This window comes from Pristiophorus japonicus, unplaced genomic scaffold (assembly GCF_044704955.1).
Source record: "Pristiophorus japonicus isolate sPriJap1 unplaced genomic scaffold, sPriJap1.hap1 HAP1_SCAFFOLD_1561, whole genome shotgun sequence".
NCBI classification, from domain to species: Eukaryota; Metazoa; Chordata; class Chondrichthyes; family Pristiophoridae; genus Pristiophorus; species Pristiophorus japonicus.
Window position 1 is genome coordinate 1 of NW_027251238.1, and position 16183 is coordinate 16183.

Here is a 16183-nt window from a genome sequence, read left to right on the forward strand (position 1 = left end):
GATGGGGGGGAGAGATGGGGGGGAGAGATGGGGGGGAGAGATGGGGGGGAGAGATGGGGGGGAGAGATGGGGGGGAGAGATGGGGGGGAGAGATGGGGGGGAGAGATGGGGGGAGAGAGGGGGGGGAGAGATGGGGGGGGAGAGATGGGGGGGGGGTGGGGGGGGAGAGATGGGGGGGAGAGATGGGGGGGGAGAGATGGGGGGAGAGATGGGGGGGAGAGAATGGGGGAGAGATGGGGGGAGAGATGGGGGGGAGAGATGGGGGGAGAGATGGGGGGAGAGATGGGGGGAGAGATGGGGGGAGAGATGGGGGAGAGATGGGGGGAGAGATTGGGGGGAGAGTTGGGGGAGAGACGGGAGAAAGATGGGAGAGAGACAGGAGAGAGTTACATGGGGAACGGGGGGAGAGAGAGGGGAGAGAGTTACATGGGGAACGGGGGGAGAGAGAGGGGAGAGAGTTACATGGGGAACGGGGGGAGAGAGAGAGAGGGGAGAGAGTTACATGGGGAACGGGGGAGAGAGAGGGGAGAGAGTTACATGGGGAACGGGGGGAGAGAGAGGGGAGAGAGTTACATGGGGAACGGGGGGAGAGAGAGAGGGGAGAGAGTTACATGGGGAACGGGGGGAGAGAGAGAGAGGGGAGAGAGTTACATGGGGAACGGGGGGAGAGAGAGGGGAGAGAGTTACATGGGGAACGGGGGGAGAGAGAGGGGAGAGAGTTACATGGGGAACGGGGGGAGAGAGAGGGGAGAGAGTTACATGGGGAACGGGGGGAGAGAGAGAGAGAGAGAGAGGGGAGAGAGGGGAGAGAGGGGAGAGAGGGGAGAGAGGGGAGAGAGGGGAGAGAGGGGAGAGAGTGGAGAGAGTGGAGAGAGTGGAGAGAGGGGAGAGAGAGGGAGAGAGAGGGGAGAGAGTTACATGGGGAACGGGGGAGAGAGAGAGAGTGGAGAGAGTTACATGGGGAATGGGGGGAGAGAGAGAGAGGGGAGAGAGTTACATGGGGAACGGGGGAGAGAGAGAGAGTGGAGAGAGTTACATGGGGAACGGGGGTGAGAGAGAGAGTGGAGAGAGTTACATGGGGAACGGGGGGAGAGAGAGAGAGGGGAGAGAGTTACATGGGGAACGGGGGGAGAGAGAGAGAGGGGAGAGAGTTACATGGGGAACGGGGGGAGAGAGAGAGAGTGAGAGATACATGGGGAACGGGGGGAGAGAGAGAGAGAGGGGAGAGAGTTACATGGGGAACGGGGGGAGAGAGAGAGGAGAGAGTTACATGGGGAGTCGTAGGGGGGAGGGGAGAGAGAGGGAACAGGAGGGAGTTGCATGGGGAGTTGTGGGGGGTTGGGCAAGAAAGAGGGGAGCGAGTTATCTGGGGAGTCGTGGAGGAAGAGAGAGAGGGGAGGGAGTTACATGGGAAACGGAGGGAGAGAGAGAGAGAGAGCAAAGACGGAAGGGAGTTACCTGGAGAGTCGAGGTGGGGTAGGGGTAGAGGGAGAGGCCAGGAGGGAGTTATATGAGCACCAGGCTGCCCGCACCCCAAGGTGGGTGGGGATTGGGGGGAGCCACCATCGGCAAGGGAACGTCCCCATTTACCCCCATCAGTAAGGGAGCGTCCCCATTTACCCCCATCAGTCAGGGAGCGTCCCCATTTACCCCCATCAGTCAGGGAGCGTCCCCATTTACCCCCATCAGTCAGGGAGCGTCCCCATTTACCCCCATCAGTCAGGGAGCGTCCCCATTTACCCCCATCAGTCAGGGAGCGTCCCCATTTACCCCCATCAGTCAGGGAGCGTCCCCATTTCCCTCCATCAGTAAGTGAGCGTCCCCATTTACCCCCATCAGTCAGGGAGCGTCCCCATTTACCCCCATCAGTCAGGGAGCGTCCCCATTTACCTCCATCAGTAAGGGAGCGTCCCCATTTACCCCCATCAGTAAGGGAGCGTCCCCATTTACCCCCATCAGTCAGGGAGCGTCCCCATTTCCCTCCATCAGTAAGGGAGCGTCCCCATTTACCCCCATCAGTCAGGGAGCGTCCCCATTTACCTCCATCAGTCAGGGAGCGTCCCCATTTACCCCCATCAGTAAGGAAGCGTCCCCATTCCCGCCTTACCTCCAGTCATGCCGTCCGTAGAGGTTGGTGAAGATTCGATCTTCGTCTTTGAGAGGCCCGTACTTGGTCTTAGCGGGCGGGGCCTGTGGGGAGAGAGTGGCAGACATTATCGAGATCCCAGGTCTCTCCCCCCCGAGGGGCATGAGCGTGACCACCCCAATGCCCCCCTCTCCCACAATCATCCCATTCACACCAGATCTAGGAGCAGGAGTAGGCCATTCGGCCCCTCGAGCCTGCTCCACTATTTAATATCATGGCTGATCCGATCATGGACTCAGCTCCACTTCCCCGCCCGCTCCCCATAACCCTTAATCCCTTATCGCTCAAATATCTGTCTATCTCCACCTTAAATATATTCAATGTCCCGGCTCCCACAGCTCTCTGAGGCAGCGAATTCCACAGATTTACAACCCTCTGAGAGAAGAAATTCCTCCTCATCTCAGTTTTAAATGGGCGGCCCCTTATTCTAAGACCATGCCCCCTAGTTCTAGTCTCCCCCATCAGTGGGAACATCCTCTCTGCATCCACCTTGTCGAGCCCCCTCATAATCTTATACGTTTCGATAAGATCACCTCTCATTCTTCTAAACTCTAATGAGTAGAGGCCCAACCTCCTCAGCCTTTCCTCAAGACAACCCCCTCATCTCCGGAATCAACCGAGTGAACCTTGTCTGAACGGCCTCCAAAGCAAGTATATCCTTTCGTAAATATGGAAAACAAAACTGCACGCAGTACTCCAGGTGTGGCCTCACCAATACCCTGTATAACTGTCATTATAGGCAGGCCCTCGGAATCGAGGAAGACTTGCTTCCACTCTTAACATGAGTCCTTAGGTGACTGAACAGTCCAATACGGGAACCACAGTCCCTGTCACAGGTGGGACAGATAGACGTTGAGGGAAGGGGAGGGTGGGACAGATAGACGTTGAGGGAAGGGGAGGGTGGGACAGATAGACGTTGAGGGAAGGGGAGGGTGGGACAGATAGACGTTGAGGGAAGGGGAGGGTGGGACAGACAGATGTTGAGGGAAGGGGAGGGTGGGACAGATAGACGTTGAGGGAAGGGGAGGGTGGGACAGATAGACGTTGAGGGAAGGGGAGGGTGGGACAGATAGACGTTGAGGGAAGGGGAGGGTGGGACAGACAGACGTTGAGGGAAGGGGAGGGTGGGACAGATAGACGTTGAGGGAAGGGGAGGGTGGGACAGACAGTGGTTGAGGGAAGGGGAGGGTGGGACAGATAGACGTTGAGGGAAGGGGAGGGTGGGACAGATAGACGTTGAGGGAAGGGGAGGGTGGGACAGACAGACGTTGAGGGAAGGGGAGGGTGGGACAGACAGACGTTGAGGGAAGGGGAGGGTGGGACTGGTTTGCCGCACGCTCCTTCCGCTGCCTGCGCTTGGTTTCTGCACGCTCTCGGCGACGAGACTCGAGGTGCTCAGCGCCCTCCCGGATGCACTTCCTCCACTCCGGGCGGGACTGGTCTTTGGCCCAGGGACTCCCAGGTGTCGGTGGAGATGTTGCACTTTATCAGGGAGGCTTTGAGGGTGGTCCCTTGTAACGTTTCCTCTGCCCACCTTTGGCTCGTTTGCCGTGAAGGAGTTCCGAGTAGAGCGCTTGCTTTGGGGAGTCTCGTGTCTGGGGGCCATGCGGACAATGTGGTCCTGCCCAGCGGAGCTGGTCGAGTGTGGTCAGTGCTTCGATGCTGGGGATGTTGGGCCTGGTCGAGGACGCTAACGTTGGTGCGTCTGTCCTCCCGGGGGATTTGCAGGATCTTGCGGAGACATCGTTGGTGGTATTTCTCCAGTGACTCGAGGTGTCTGCTGTACATGGTCCATGTCTCTGAGCCATACAGGAGGGCGGGTATCACTACAGCCCTGTAGACCATGAGCTGGGGGTGAGATACCTACTGTACATGGTCCATGTCTCTGAGCCATACAGGAGGGCGGGTATCACTACAGCCCTGTAGACCATGAGCTGGGTGGTGGATTTCGGAGCAGCAATACCCGAGAGGCCAACTGACAAGGTTAACTTTGTAAAACTATGGAGAGACCATGCTGAATATCTGGTTTGTAGAATAATATCCCATTATAACAATTGTTATCTTTTTTTTTTAATGTTGTGTTCATCAAGTTGAGTAATTTTTAAAGAGTACGGAGTGTGAGAAAGAGGAGAGGCAAAGGCTGAATGCTGACTATACACAGATCCCTCTCCGCGTTAAGCACTTGGGTCCCCTTAAAAAGCCAATTCCTCCAAACATAAGAACATAAGAAATAGGAGCAGGAGTCGGCCATTCGGCCCCTCGAGCCTACTCCTCCATTTAATACCATCATGGCTGATCCGATCATGGACACAGCTCCACTTCCCTGCCCGCCCCCTTATCCCCTTATCGGTTAAGAAACTGTCTATCTCTGTCTTAAATTTATTCAATGTCCCGGCTCCCACAGCTCTCTGAGGCAGCGAATTCCACAGATTTACAACCCTCAGAGAAGAAATTCCTCCTCATCTCAGTTTTAAATGGACGGCCCCTTATTCTAAGACCATGCCCCCTAGTTCTAGTCTCCCCCATCAGTGGAAACATCCTCTCTGCATCCACCTTGTCGAGCCCCCCTCATTATCCTTTACGTTTCGATAAGATCACCTCTCATTCTTCTGAATTCCAATGAGTAGAGGCCCAACCTCCTCAACCTTTCCTCATAAGTCAACCCCCTCATCTCCGGAATCAACCGAGTGAACCTTCTCTGAACTGCCTCCAAAGCAAGTATATCCTTTCGTAAATACGGAAACCAAAACTGCACGTAGTACTCCAGGTGTGGCCTCACCAATACCCTGTATAACTGGAGCAAGACTTCCCTGCTTTTATACTCCATCCCCTTTGCAATAAAGGCCAAGATACCATTGGCCTTCCTGATCACTTGCTGTACCTGCACACTAACCTTTTGTGTTTCATGTACAAGTAACCCCCAGGTCCCGCTGTACTGCGGCACTTTGCAATCTTTCTCCGTTTAAATTATAATTTGCTTTTCTATCATTTCTGCCAAAGTGGATAACCTCACATTTCCCCACATTATACTTTCATCTGCCAAATTTTTGCCCACTCGCTGAGCCTGTATGAGGAAAGGTTGAGGAGGTTGGGCTTTTACTCATTGGAGTTCAGAAGAATGAGAGGTGATCTTACCGAAACGTATCAGATTATGAGGGGGCTTGACAAGGTGGATGCAGAGAGGATGTTCCCACTGATGGGGGAGACTAGAACTAGGGGGCATGGTCTTAGAATAAGGGGCCGCCCATTTAAAACTGAGATGAGGAGGAATTTCTTCTCTCAGAGGGTTGTAAATCTGTGGAATTCACTGTCTCAGAGAGCTGTGGAAGCCGGGACATTGAATATATTTAAGGCGGAGATAGACAGATATTTGAGCGATAAGGGAGTGAAGGGTTATGGGGAGCGGGCGGGGAAGTGGAGCTGAGTCCATGATCGGATCAGCCACGATGGTATTAAATGGCGGAGCAGGCTCGAGGGGCCGAATGGCCGACTCCTGCTCCTATTTCTTATATTTGAGGTCTGCGCCGTTTGGAGGAATCGGCTTTGATGCACACCCAATCGTGTTACGCGGAGAGGGATCTGTGTACAGTCAGCATTCGGGCTTTCCCTCTCGTCTTTCTCACACCCCCTACTCTCTTAAAAAAAAATTACTCAACTTGATGAACAGCGGGCACAGAGCGGGAGTGATGCCAGACCCGGGAGTCCCAGACCCGAGAGGTTCAACCTGGAGATCCCTCCTTAAATACGGAGACCAAAACTGCACGCAGTACTCCAGGTGTGGCCTCACCAACACCCTGTACAGTTGTAGCAGGACTTCCCTGCTTTTATACTCCATCCCTCTTTGCAATAAAGGCCAACATTTCACCAACCTGTCCTCACTGCACAGCATCAAGATCCACGGCGTGGCCCAGGACAACGTGGACCATTGGCTGATAAGCTCGGGAGCCTCTTATCAGCCAAATACACGAATAGAAATTAAAGTTGTTATAAATGTTTTTTTAAAGAAACATTTTTTTCCCATTTTTAAAATGGGTTTAAACATTACCCGAGTGGGCAGGGTTTTGATATAAATATGTTTTTTTAAATTTTATTTCAATCACGTTTTGATACATTTTTAAACTCTTACGCCTGCTCTGCGCCGGGCAGGATATGCGTAAATACCAAGAGCAGGCATTGGCGACAAGGTTCAACACCGCCTCCAGTGCGCCAGTGCAGCCTTCGGTCGCCTGAGGAAAAGGGTGTTTGAAGACCAGGCCCTCAAATCCACCACCCAGCTCATGGTCTACAGGGCTGTAGTGATGCCCGCCCTCCTGTATGGCTCAGAGACATGGACCATAAGAACATAACATAAGAACATAAGAGTTAGGAACAGGAGTAGGCCATCTAGCCCCTCGAGCCTGCTCCGCCATTCAACAAGATCATGGCTGATCTGGCCGTGGACTCAGCTCCACTTACCCGCCCGCTCCCCGTAACCCTTAATTCCCTTATTGGTTAAAAATCTATCTATCTGTGACGTGAATACATTCAATGAGCTAGCCTCAACTGCTTCCTTGGGCAGAGAATTCCACAGATTCACAACCCTCTGGGAGAAGAAATTCCTTCTCAACTCGGTTTTAAATTGGCTCCCCCGTATTTTGAGGCTGTGCCCCCTAGTTCTAGTCTCCCCGACCAGTGGAAACAACCTCTCTGCCTCTATCTTGTCTATCCCTTTCATTATTTTAAATGTTTCTATAAGATCACCCCACATCCTTCTGAACTCCAACGAGTAAAGACCCAGTCTGCTCAATCTATCATCATAAGGTAACCCCCTCATCTCCGGAATTAGCCTAGTGAATAGTCTCTGTACCCCCTCCAAAGCCAGGATATCCTTCCTTAAGTAAGGTGACCAAAACTGCACGCAGTACTCCAGGTGCGGCCTCACCCATACCCTGTACAGTTGCAGCAGGACCTCGCTGCTTTTGTACTCCATCCCTCTCGCAATGAAGGCCAACATTCCATTCGCCTTCCTGACCATGTACAGTAGACACCTCAAGTCGCTGGAGAAATACCACCAGCGATGTCTCCGCAAGATCCTGCAAATCCCCCGGGAGGACAGACGCACCAACGTTAGCGTCCTCGACCAGGCCCAACATCCCCAGCATCGAAGCACTGACCACACTCGACCAGCTCCGCTGGGCGGGGCCACATTGTCCGCATGGCCCCCAGACACGAGACTCCCCAAAGCAAGCGCTCTACTCGGAACTCCTTCACGGGCAAGCGAGCCAAAGGTGGGCAGAGGAAACGTTACAAGGGACCACCCTTAAAGCCTCCCTGATAAAGTGCAACATCCCCACCGACACCTGGGAGTCCCTGGCCAAAGACCAGTCCGCCCGGAGTGGAGGAAGTGCATCCGGGAGGGCGCTGAGCATCTCGAGTCTCGTCGCCGAGAGCGTGCAGAGACCAAGCGCAGGCAGCGGAAGGAGCGTGCGGCAAACCAGTCCCACCCTCCCCTTCCCTCAACGTCTGTCTGTCCCACCCTCCCCTTCCCTCAACGTCTGTCTGTCCCACCCTCCCCTTCCCTCAACGTCTGTCTGTCCCACCCTCCCCTTCCCTCAACCACTGTCTGTCCCACCCTCCCCTTCCCTCAACGTCTATCTGTCCCACCCTCCCCTTCCCTCAACGTCTATCTGTCCCACCCTCCCCTTCCCTCAACGTCTGTCTGTCCCACCCTCCCCTTCCCTCAACCACTATCTGTCCCACCCTCCCCTTCCCTCAACGTCTATCTGTCCCACCCTCCCCTTCCCTCAACGTCTATCTGTCCCACCCTCCCCTTCCCTCAACGTCTGTCTGTCCCACCCTCCCCTTCCCTCAACCACTGTCTGTCCCACCCTCCCCTTCCCTCAACGTCTATCTGTCCCACCCTCCCCTTCCCTCAACGTCTATCTGTCCCACCCTCCCCTTCCCTCAACGTCTATCTGTCCCACCCTCCCCTTCTCTCAACGTCTATCTGTCCCACCCTCCCCTTCCCTCAACGTCCATCTGTCCCACCCTCCCCTTCCCTCAACGTCCATCTGTCCCTCCCTCCCCTTCCCTCAACGTCTGTCTGTCCCACCCTCCCCTTCCCTCAACCACTGTCTGTCTGTCCCACCCTCCCCTTCCTTCAACGTCTATCTGTCCCACCCTCCCCTTCCCTCAACGTCTGTCTGTCCCACCTTCCCCTTCCCTCAACGTCTGTCTCTCCCACCTGTGACAGGGACTGTGGTTCCCGTATTGGACTGTTCAGCCACCGAAGGACTCATGTTAAGAGTGGAAGCAAGTCTTCCTCGATCCCGAGGGACTGCCTACGATGATGATGATGAGGAAATCCTGCAATCTTGCCCGTGCAAACGGCCTCCCTCCTGATCTGTGGACGACCTGCCGAGCTCCAGCTGCGGCTGGACAGATTGGGAAAGGTTCACGGTGCAGTGAAAACCGGCTTTTCCGAGACCTTCCCGAGGACGTAGAAACTTCGTACGGGCCCCGGACGTTGGGAATTCCACGCCATGATCCTGCTTCTCTTCTGTCACAGAACGATGCCTAACGCTGTCCAGGGGGATGGGGGTTCGGATCTGATCCACGACACCAGAGTAAGGGGGCCGAGGATGTGATGCCTGATGCCACAAACTCCGTTCCCCAGCCCCCCGACTCCATCCCTCTCCCCAAATCCTGTCTGAGGCTGAACCAGACTGTTCACAACCTGGGCCTCACATTTGACCCTGAAATTAGCTTCCGGCTACATGTCCACAGCATAACTAAACCCAACTATTTCCCCCTCCGTAACATCGCCCGTCTCCACCCCCTGCCTCAGCTCATCCGCTGCTGAAACCCTCATCCCTGCCTTTGTCACCTCCAGACTTGACTATTCCAACACACTCCTGGCCGGCCTCCCACATTCTACCCGACGTAAACTCGAGGTGATCCAAAACTCGGCTGCCCCCGTCTCCTAACTCACACCGAGTCCCGCTCACCCATCACCCACTGTGCTCACTGACCCCGTGTCCTAACTCACACCCAGTCCCGCTCACCCATCACCCCCTGTGCCCCGTGTCCTAACTCACACCCAGTCCCACTCATCCATCACCCCCTGTGCCCCGTGTCCTAACTCACACCCAGTCCCACTCACCCATCACCCCCTGTGCTCACTGACCCCGTGTCCTAACTCACACCGAGTCCCGCTCACCCATCACCCACTGTGCTCACTGACCCCGTGTCCTAACTCACACCCAGTCCCGCTCACCCATCACCCCGTGCCCCGTGTCCTAACTCACACCCAGTCCCGCTCACCCATCACCCCCTGTGCTCACTGCCCCCGTGTCCTAACTCACACCCAGTCCCGCTCACCCATCACCCCCTGTGCTCACTGCCCCCGTGTCCTAACTCACACCCAGTCCCGCTCACCCATCACCCGCTGTGCTCACTGCCCCCGTGTCCTAACTCACACCCAGTCCCACTCACCCATCACCCCCTGTGCTCACTGCCCCCGTCTCCTAACTCACACCGAGTCCCACTCACCCATCACCCCCTGTGCTCACTGCCCCGTGTCCTAACTCACACCGAGTCCCACTCACCCATCACCCCCTGTGCTCACTGCCCCCGTCTCCTAACTCACACCCAGTCCCACTCACCCATCACCCCCTGTGCTCACTGCCCCGTCTCCTAACTCACACCCAGTCCCGCTCACCCATCACCCCCTGTGCTCACTGCCCCCGTGTCCTAACTCACACCCAGTCCCGCTCACCCATCACCCCCTGTGCTCACTGCCCCGTGTCCTAACTCACACCCAGTCCCACTCACCCATCACCCTCTGTGCTCACTGTCCCGTGTCCTAACTCACACCCAGTCCCGCTCACCCATCACCCACTGTGCTCACTGCCCCGTGTCCTAACTCACACCCAGTCCCGCTCACCCATCACCCCCTGTGCTCACTGACCGACATTGCCTTCTGGTTAAGCAACACCCCGATTTCAAAATTCTCATCCATGTTTAAAAATCCCTCCATGGCAATCATCCCTCCCTATCTCTGTAACCTCCTCCAGCCCCTGCACCCCTCCCTATCTCTGTAACCTCCTCCAGCCCCTGCACCCCTCCCTATCTCTGTAACCTCCTCCAGCCCCTGCACCCCTCCCTATCTCTGTAACCTCCTCCAGCCCCTACACCCCTCCCTATCTCTGTAACCTCCTCCAGCCCCTGCACCCCTCCCTATCTCTGTAACCTCCTCCAGCCCCTACACCCTTCCCTATCTCTGTAACCTCCTCCAGTCCCTACACCCCTCCCTATCTCTGTAACCTCCTCCAGCCCCTACACCCCTCCCTATCTCTGTAACATCCTCCAGTCCCTACACCCCTCCCTATCTCTGTAACCTCCTCCAGTCCCTACACCCCTCCCTATCTCTGTAACCTCCTCCAGCCCCTACACCCTTCCCTATCTCTGTAACCTCCTCCAGTCCCTACACCCCTCCCTATCTCTGTAACCTCCTCCAGCCCCTACACCCCTCCCTATCTCTGTAACATCCTCCAGTCCCTACACCCCTCCCTATCTCTGTAACCTCCTCCAGTCCCTACACCCCTCCCTATCTCTGTAACCTCCTCCAGTCCCTACACCCCTCCCTATCTCTGTAACCTCCTCCAGCCCCTGCACCCCTCCCTATCTCTGTAACCTCCTCCAGCCTCAAACCCCCCCCCCCCCCCCCCCCGAGATCTCTGCACTCCTCTAATTCTGCCCTCCTGACCATCCCTGATTGTAATCGCTCCACCATCGGTGGCCGGGCCTTCTGTTGCCTGGGCCCCAAGCTCTGGAACTCCCTCCCTAAACCTCTCCACCTCTCTTTCCTCTTTCAAGACGCTTCTTATAACCTCCCTTTTTACCCTAATTTCTTCTTATGTTTGTTTGTTTATTTGTTCTGTCTTATAACACTGCTGTGAAGTACTTGGGACATTTTACTCTGTTAAAGGCATTACATCAGAACATAAGAAATAGGAGCAGGAGTGGGCCATATGGCCCCTCGGGCCTGCTCCACCATTTAATACCATCATGGCTGATCCCATCATGGACACAGCTCCACTTCCCTGCCCGCCCCCTTATCCCTTTATTGTTTAAGAAACTGTCTATCTCTGTCTTAAATGTATTCAATGTCCCGGCTTCCACAGCTCTCTGAGGCAGCGAGTTCCACAGATTTACAACCCTCTGAGAGAAGGAATTCCTCCTCATCTCAGTTTTAAATGGGCGGCCCCTTATTCTAAGACCATGCCCCCTAGTTCTAGTCTCCCCCATCAGTGGAAACATCCTCTCTGCATCCACCTTGTCAAGCCCCCTCATAATCTTATACGTTTCGATAAGATCACCTCTCATTCTTCTGAACTCCAATGAGTAGAGGCCCAACCTCCTCAACCTTTCCTCATAAGTCAACCCCCTCATCCCCGGAATCAACCGAGTGAACCTTCTCTGAACTGCCTCCAAAGCAAGTATATCCTTTCGTAAATATGGAAACCAAAACTGCACGCAGTACTCCAGGTGTGGCCTCACCAATACCCTGTACAACTGGAGCAAGACTTCCCTGCTTTTATACTCCATCCCCTTTGCAATAAAGGCCCAGATACCATTGGCCTTCCTGATCACTTGCTGTACCTGCAGACTAACCTTTTGTGTTTCATGTACAAGTAACCCCCAGGTCCCGCTGTACTGAGGCACTTTGCAATCTTTCTCCATTTAAATAATAACTTGCTCTTTAAATTTTTTTCCTGCCATAGTGCATGACCTCACACTTTCCCACATTATACTCCATCTGCCAAATTTTTGCCCACTCACTTAGCCTGTCTATGTCCCTTTGGAGGTTTTTTGTGTCCTCCTCACACATTGCTTTTCCTCCCATCTTTGTATCGTCAGTAAACCTGTCTACGTTACACTCAGTCCCTCCTTCCAAGTGGTTAATATAGATTGTAAATAGTTGGGGTCCCAGTATGTATAAATATAAGTTGTTGACCCTGGAGGGCGGGAGGTCGGTCAGCCGATCGCTCAGCCCGTTTGGTACGGAGCACCGTGCACGGGGCAGTCATGGGCCCAAGCTGCGTGCCCTCGGTCAGCTGAGAGGCAGCCATCGACACAGAGAGCCAAACCTCAGGCACAGCACAAACGGTGACTGTACAGTGTTCAGTTCCATTCACAACCCCTCGGATAATGGAGCAGCCCATGTCCGCTTACCGCAAGACCGCGACACTCTGGTTTGGGCTGATAAGTGGTGCGTAACATTCGCATCACACAAGTGCCAAGGCAAGGACTATCTCCAACAAGCGAGAGTCTAACCACCGCCCCTTGACATTTAACAGCATTCCCATCACCGAATCCCCCACCACCAACATCCTGGGGGTCTCCACTGACCAGAAACTTAACTGGACCAGCCACATAAACACTGAGGCCACAAGAGCAGGTCAGAGGCTGGGTGTTCTGTGGTGAGTGTCTCACCTCCTGACTCCCCAAAGCCCTTTCCACCATCTACAAGTCAGGAGTGTGAGGGAACACTCCCCACTTGCCTGGATGAGTTGCAGCTCCCAACAACACTCGAGAAGCTCGACACCATCCAGGACAAAGCAGGCCGCTCGATGGGCCACGCTCCCCACCCCCTTCAACACTCACTCCCTCCACCACCGGCGCCCCCTGGCTGCGGTGTGCACCATCCACAAGATGCACCGCGGCATCTCGCCAAGGCTTCTCCGTCAGCACCTCCCAAACCCGCCACCTCTACCCGCCCAGAAGGTCAAGGGCAGCAGGTCCATGGGAACACCATCACCTCCACGTTCCCCTCCCAGTCACACACCATCCCGACTTGGGAATATATCGGCCGTCCCTTCATCGTGGCTGGGTCACAATCCTGGAACTCCCTCCCTAACAGCCCTGTGGGAGCACCTTCACCACACGGACTGCAGCGGTTCAAGAAGGCGGCTCACCACCACCTTCTCCCGGGGCAATTAGGGACGGGCAATAAATGCCGGCCTGGCCAGCGACGCCCACAACCCCGGGAACAAATTGTTAGCATAATGTAAGAGCTTACCTGCTGAGGGGCCGTGGAGGTATAGCGGACGAGAGAGAGGGCAGCTGCATTCGTGGGACTGAGCCCCCATGGCCCACCGCCCAAGGTTTGCCTCAGTGCCAGCATCACGGAGCTAACAAGGAGAGAGAGAGAGGGAATCATTAATCTGGTCCTGTACCCACGGAACAGGCCCATTCGGCCCCTCGGGCCTGTTACACAGGAACAGGAGGAGGCCCATTCAGCCCCTCGAGCCTGTTACACAGGAACAGGAGGAGGCCCATTCGGCCCCTCGGGCCTGTTACACAGGAACAGGAGGAGGTCCATTCAGCCCCTCGAGTCTGTTACACTGGAACAGGAGGAGGCCCATTCAGCCCCTCGAGTCTGTTACACAGGAACAGGAGGAGGCCCATTCAGCCCCTCGAGCGTGTTACACATAAACAGGAGGAGGCCCATTCAGCCCCTCGAGCCTGTTACACAGGAACAGGAGGCCCATTCAGTCCCTCGAGTCTGTGACACAGGAACAGGAGGAGGCCCATTCAGCCCCTCAAGCCTGTTACACAGGAACAGGAGGAGGCCCATTCAGCCCCTCGAGCCTGTTACACAGGAACAGGGGGAGACCCATTCAGCCCCTCGAGCCTGTTACACAGGAACAGGAGGAGGCCCATTCAGCCCCTCGAGCCTGTTACACAGGAACAGGAGGAGGCCCATTCAGCCCCTCGAGCCTGTTACACAGGAACAGGAGGAGGCCCATTCAGCCCCTCGAGCCTGTTGCACAGGAACAGGAGGAGGCCCATTCAGCCCCTCGAGCCTGTTACACAGGGACAGGAGGAGGCCCATTCAGCCCCTCGAGTCTGTTACACAGGAACAGGAGGAGACCCATTCAGCCCCTCGAGCCTGTTACACAGGAACAGGAGGAGACCCATTCAGCCCCTCGAGCCTGTTACACAGGAACAGGAGGAGGCCCATTCAGCCCCTCGAGCCTGTTGCACAGGAACAGGAGGAGGCCCATTCAGCCCCTCGAGTCTGTTACACAGGAACAGGAGGCCCATTCAGCCCCTCGAGTCTGTTACACAGGAACAGGAGGCCCATTCAGCCCCTCGAGCCTGTTACACAGGAACAGGAGGAGGCCCATTCAGCCCCTCGAGCCTGTTACACAGGGACAGGAGCTGCAGAATACTTCTCTGTCCTTTCTGAGCAGCTGAATATCACCCCCTCACCCTCCGAGGGACAGAATATCACCCCCTCACCCTCCGAGGGACAGAATATCACCCCCTCACCCTCCGAGAGACAGAATATCACCCCCTCACCCTCCGAGAGACAGAATATCACCCCCTCACCCTCCGAGAGACAGAATATCACCCCCTCACCCTCCGAGGGACAGAATATCACCCCCTCACCCTCCGAGGGACAGAATATCACCCCCTCACCCTCCGAGGGACAGAATATCACCCCCTCACCCTCCGAGAGACAGAATATCACCCCCTCACCCTCCGAGGGACAGAATATCACCCCCTCACCCTCCGAGAGACAGAATATCACCCCCTCACCCTCCGAGGGACAGAATATCACCCCCTCACCCTCCGAGAGACAGAATATCACCCTCCGAGAGACAGAATATCACCCCCTCACCCTCCGAGTGAGAGAATATCACCCCCTCACCCTCCGGGTGAGAGAATATCACCCCCTCACCCTCCGAGTGAGAGAATATCACTCCCTCACCCTCCGAGGGACAGAATATCACCCCCTCACCCTCCGAGAGACAGAATATTACCGTGCCACAGGGTTTTACGCCCCCCCTCGCCAAGAGATGAATGCGCCCTTTATATTTGAGTTAACACACTCCCCCTCTCTCTCTCTCCCTCGCTTTCTCTCCTGGGGGCGGCGGTGGTGGGGGGGGCAATATTTTATCACTCCAATCGACACCCCCCTCCCCGCCCTGCCCTGGCTCAGGTCTGGGGCCATGTTTTGGGGGGGGGGGTTTGGCTGTTAATGGGATCTTGCTGTGCACAATTTTGAGAGTGCTGCCCCCCCCTGCCCTGAGCAGCAGAATACTACCCCCTCCCCCTCCAGAGGCAGCACCTGATTGGCTGTGTGTGGGGGGGGGGCCCAGAGGGAGGTGCCAGGCGCTATATAAATGCCCCCTGGTCTCACCTTCACTGTCTGCCTCCTCCTGCTCACAGCGCACAGCAACCCGGAAGTCCTCCCGACACGGTCCGCCCGCTCAGCCCTGGCACATGCGCACCGGCCACCCGCGGCGGCCATCTTAGTTGGGGGCGAGCAAACAAAGGCTGGGGGGGGGGGGGGCAGGGGCCGCCATCTTTGTGCGGGGCAGAGGGCACAGCCCGCGGCGACATCCGGGCACTTGAAGTTCGCCGCTCACCGGGCCGCCATCTTGCTAATGGCACTCACAGTCGGCAACAGGCAGCCGCCATCTTTGTTAGGTGCCCACTCTCTCTCACACACACACACACAAGGCTTACATCCGGGGGATGACGGCAAGCCGCCATCTTTGTCCAGGGTCCAAGCCTCGCCACCCCCGCCATCTTTGTTAGGGCGGGTGTGGGTTTAACATCAGCACTGACACACACACACACACACACATCCGGGGCTCAAGCGGCGGCCGCCATCTTGGTGCTGGTCTCCCCCTGGGCTTCACCCCCGTGCAACCCAAAGCGGCCGCGGCGGCCATCTTTGTGCAGGTGGCGGGCGGGGAAGCACACAGCCGAATTAAACAGTAATGTTTAAAACGGCAACATCCGGGGTAAAAAGGGGGGGCGGCCATTTTGGTAAAGGGAAGCCGCCGCCTTCACCGGACCGCCAGCCCCGCTGGGTAAGGCGGAGCCGCGGCCGCCATGTTTGTGAAGGCGAGGGGGGGATATTAGAGAGAGAGAGAGAGAGCTCCCGTGCTCACCTTCAGCGCTCCACCGCCCCCCCCCCCGGCCTCCGCCGGCCCCAGCCCCGAGGATTGACTGCGGCCTTTTGTTTGTGATGGGTCC

At 56.1% G+C, this 16183-nt stretch overlaps 1 long non-coding RNA gene across 1 annotated transcript; it reads right to left on the reverse strand.

Moving 5' to 3' along the window:
- Positions 1-2111: 2111 nt before the first annotated feature.
- On the reverse strand, positions 2112-15409 carry LOC139242992 (uncharacterized). Its single transcript, XR_011589451.1, has 3 exons — positions 15339-15409; positions 13209-13320; positions 2112-2190 (listed from the first exon to the last, which is right to left on the reverse strand). It is a non-coding gene; the product is annotated as an uncharacterized lncRNA (long non-coding RNA).
- Positions 15410-16183: the final 774 nt, after the last annotated feature.